The sequence below is a fragment of the Xenia sp. Carnegie-2017 genome, unplaced genomic scaffold (assembly GCF_021976095.1).
Source record: "Xenia sp. Carnegie-2017 unplaced genomic scaffold, XeniaSp_v1 HiC_scaffold_24, whole genome shotgun sequence".
Classification (NCBI taxonomy): Eukaryota; Metazoa; Cnidaria; class Anthozoa; order Malacalcyonacea; family Xeniidae; genus Xenia; species Xenia sp. Carnegie-2017.
This window is the reverse complement of record NW_025813487.1, coordinates 720,025-724,942: the sequence shown is the minus strand read 5'-3', so window position 1 is coordinate 724,942 and position 4,918 is coordinate 720,025.

Genomic DNA, 4,918 nt, shown 5'->3' with positions numbered 1-4,918 from the left:
TTGAATTTTTCGTGCCACGCATATCTTATTACGCATGTGGTTATTGTAGCCTGTCTATTGCTTTTTAGACGAATAGAAATGATGAAATGTCTAACGGCAGCCAGTAATCTAATTAAATATACAGCAGCCAGTTGCATATTGGACCTACTGTATATTCCTATACTATGACATAGATGTCATTAATGTTTCATAATACTGTTTGTTGAAGTAGATCCTGACTCATTTTTCATCTTCGTTCGTTATTTAAATGGCTTTATGTAATAAAACTCACAAGAATAAAAAATTAATGTTTAATAAAAGGCATGAACTATGATCATTTTTAACTGATATGTAATGTGGGCGCGTTGTTTATATTAAATCTCTCATCCGTTTGTTGAGTATATGACATGTAAAGAACAGAGCAAGCATAATTTTGTTCACACGGTCGTCTTCATCAGCGTCGCTGATGTCCTTTGAAAACCAACTCCTACTACAACCGTGCCTTCTGGATCCGACTCGGAAAGAGGGAAGTTCAATCGCTTGCTGCTGCTCGTCTTTGGCCGCTTTCTGGCGGGCCAGAACATCCCCAGGCCTTTCTCAAAAGCAACTATTTCACTCCGCGTGCACAGCTGGTACAATTATTGTACGGAAACCCTCAACGGTTTAAAGCAAATCTCAGGGAGCCTCATGCGGATCAGGATATGCGTCTTGCCATCGTGGCTGACTATCACGTGCTTTCGAATAAAGTAAACAAACAGTTTCTCAGCAGGCATCCCTTTAAGGTGGTCGCTAACGCCGTAGTCGGCTTCGGCCATCCCCAGTTTCTCCTGGCGAGGAGGAAGTTGCAGGAGATTAGATAGCATGCTTATGCGGTTCCGGCAGTTAGAAGTTCGGTGATTTGTTGGCCTTGCTTGACACCTACTCCAAAACACCCGAGAGCAAACTTATAAATTACGGTCGTCATTTTATGCCTGGAAGCGTCAGAGGCAAGATGACTAGCGATGCTGCCTTTATTAATGCACTCCTCATTAACGAGAGCCGCATCACTAGCAAGTGTGTTGCTATATTGAAGTTTGAGGCCTTGTATAAATGTTTCATGGTCATGGCATTTTGGACGACCACTTGGGAGAAGACAGCGGCTGCTTCTGGTTATCAGTGATCAGGAGGAGTGCTTGCTTGCTTGCAGGATGCTGTGGTGTGGAACTAAACAAAAATTGGAAATAGGGATACCGAGGAACTCGCTCGAGCCAACGAAGCAGAGCGCTTCGCTTCGTGAAAGACGACATTAGAAGCCAGATAAAGAGAGCTCCGCGAACAGACGCGAGAGATAGAAGCACAGCTGGACGCTGCACGTGCGTGCAGGGAGTGGGCATTTCGCTGGGGGCGTATGGACGCTCTGAAAAAATACAGTGTCAAGTTGCGGATGGCGATTCACGCTAGACATAAACTTTGTGCGCCATTGACAGTGTTGCATCATCTTGGTGTGACAGTTTTCGCCTATCCCACGCACGCCAGGCTAGAGATCGAAGCTGTGGATCATAATAATAAATCAGGAGCGGTGAACATCTCTTTGTTCGCGAGGGAAACCAGTGAAGTTAAATGAAACCGTGTGTATGAAATAAAGACCAGCGGCATGGAGTGTTTGAATGTCAAACTGGCGCTATGAGCGTCATGAATCTAAAGCCGAGCATTGATGGTCGGCGGCATAATCGCACGTGGTTGGCTGGCAAACCTATGAATGTTTCATGCCTGTGTGATGACAGCAGTGTTGTTGGCGTAATGGGATGGAAATGGTTATGTAAGTACGAGTCTCCCGGGCACCAAAGAAAAAGCTAGTTGAGGAGGAGATGAGAGTTAGTTGGCCTTTCACCGCTTCCTCCGGGCTGCTCCTGAGGAACTGCAACGGCAAGTTGTGCTTTCGAGGGAGCGAGTAGGATGCCCATATGTCGCGTTTTTTATCTCTCAACCTGTGTTTTGTGTTTTGGTGAGGAAAATGTAAAGCATATAGGAGATTTTCTTTATTTTCATTTCAATTACTAATGATGACGATTTGATTTAACAGATTGTCAAAATTGACGAAGAATTTAGAGATATGATTAGAGTCAAGCTATGTTTCTATGGGGACTACTGCAGTTTAGCGGACACCTTGACGCTCACCCAAACCCTACCCTATAATACCCAGCAAAACGAGCCCGCGGTCACAAGCGCTTCGGGTGTTCGCTAAACTGCAGTCTATCAAAAATATAAATTTGAACAGAATCATCAGCAATATAGTCCTATCAAAATGTTAATAAGCAAATATTCATACAACACAGCAAACCAGTTTGATATATCCTGTTAAAAGAACGACTTATCTCTTCACCACACGATTGTTAAACAAATAAGATATATTATTTATTAACCAGGAGTTACTATCGAAAAGTAGTTACTGCCTCTCGCTCCGAGTAGGCAAAATTATTATCATTTTAACTTTTTTTCAGTGTATCAAGTCTAAAATTTTAACGCCTTAATGTAAGATCAATTTCTGGGTCATGTCAATAGGCAGTGAAAACAATTTTTATCGAGAGAAAGAAATGAAGCATACAAGTCTTTGCAAATGACTTGTAGTACTATTTTTAACTTATCCTTTTAACTTTTGTGAAAATTTTGTACGTATTAAATTTTACCTTTTTTAACAAACTCATTCCTAATTTCTAGAATAAGAAATGGCTTCGCCACCTAAAAGATTAAAGATTGAGGAAAATGGATCTCGTTTGAGTAAACTTTAATCAATAAAGGAACCCAAGCCTTAAAATAACATTGCAAGTCATTATAAGCCTTCAATCATCAAACTTAAAAGATAAACTTAATGATGCTTTTAACAGAAAGAAATTGGAATCATTAAAAAAGAAAAAAGTCATCAACAAAGAGCAATGGGACCTTCTTTACCCTTCAAATAAAACACCAGAAATTGGAAACTTTGATATTTCATTATTGACTGTCTTATTGCGTAACATATGTGGTCTAACAGCGCCATGGTGGATGGAATAATCTTCCTTCCTCTTCAGAACTTCAATCTCAGCAAACATTGCAAGAATAAAGTTTTATCGAAACAAAGTGTATGGTCACATAACTACAACTAGTGTAAATGACAGTGAGTTTGAGTACTTGTGGCAAGAAATTTCAAAAGCATTGGTTGGTTTGGGTATTCAACAAATTGAAATAGATGAATTAAAGAAAGCTCCTCAGTACCGATGAGGCAAATTATATTGAAATGTTAAAAAGAATGGTATAAAAAGAAGAGCAATTTATCGATGTCACTGAAAAATCAAAGAAAATGTGAAAAGTAATAGAAAGAAATGTTGTAGAGATGAAATGAGATAGCAACAAAAGTTACGGACTTAAATGAGGATGTAAAGAAAACAAAAGCTGATTTAGCAGGAGTAAAAAATGTTACAGGACAAAACATATTCAGTTGTCGAAAAGCTTGAAAGTGTAATTTTAAAGGTCTTATAAAAGATCTTAACAAGAAATACCTTGAAGGCACTAGACAATGGTTATTTGAAAAACTCGACACTTGGTTTAACGATAGAAGTGAAGATGCTTCTAATGTTATGGTTTTGATTGCCGGTCCTGGCGTTGGTAAAAGTGTGTTTGCTGCTGAGTTGTGTAGACGATATTCTGAAAAGAAGAAACTTGCTGCTTGGCATTTCTGCAGATATAATAGATCAGATTACAGAAATCCTCGAATGTTGATAGAATCATTGGCTAGTATCATGTGTGATACAATATCAAAATTTAAGAGTAAACTGAATAAACAATTACAGAGAAACAATTCCAAAGAATCCATCACCGAGAAATTCCTTGTTTTATTAAATAATTCTTTGCGTTCATTGGAAGATCATGAACCAATGCTTTTGGTTATTGATGCCTTAGATGAAAGTCAAGTTGACGGCAAAAGTGAATTGTTGGAATTGATTGTAGAAGAGTTTGACCGACTGCCTAAATGGATTAAAATCTTCATCACCAGTCGCCCAGAACTTCCTGTTCAAAAGGAGTTGAAAGACAGGAATCCTGTGGAAATTACAACTCATCCTCGCGATAAAAACAATGAAGAAGACCTGCACAAGTATTTGAGACATCAGTTGAGTCATGAATAGTGATGGTGCTTGTCAATAGTTAAGAAATGAAGCCTATTTTACAGTCTGATTGTCAGATTTTGTTCTATGTCATTAGTTGAAAATGAGGGATCATTTCTTTATGCGTATTACGCAACTGAGCTTGAAAGAAGAAAATATTGAGCTTACTTACGAAAACATTCAACAATTGGTCCCTAGTGGGTTAAGCGGTGTTTACACAAAGCAATTTAAAAGAGTGAAAGAATTGTTAACGAAAGAAAGTCACGGAAATTCTGTTATCTCAGAAGCTACTTTCATGCAATTTCTTGAATTGTTGGCTGCCTGTCGGGAGTTTTTACCATTAACTTTACTGTTTAGCTATTTAGGTTTTTCTGTGACATCATTGAACCGTTATCTCAAATTTTGCCAGTTTACAATGATTGTTTAACCGTGTATCACAAATCTCTGATTGATTGGTTGAAATCAGATGGTTACGAACAGCATGAGTTTACAGTTAATCCAAAAAATGGTCATAAGTTCTTATGGCATGCTTGTGAGAAAGTGTTTGAACAAATTAAGTGTATGAACATTTTTGAACATCAGATGAACACTGCTATGATTAAATATGCTTTGAAGAATGGAATCTATCATATGTCAAAATGTGGCGAAAATGTTGACTTTAGCTGGGCAGTAGATGTCAAAGTGGTTTGTGCGAGGTTAATGGTTGTGGAAGACATTGACGTGAATACCATTGGTCTGAATTGTTTGAAATCATTAAAGAACTACGAACTTTCTTGAGAAAAGATGTACTTGAGGAACAACTATTTCATTTGTTTACGACA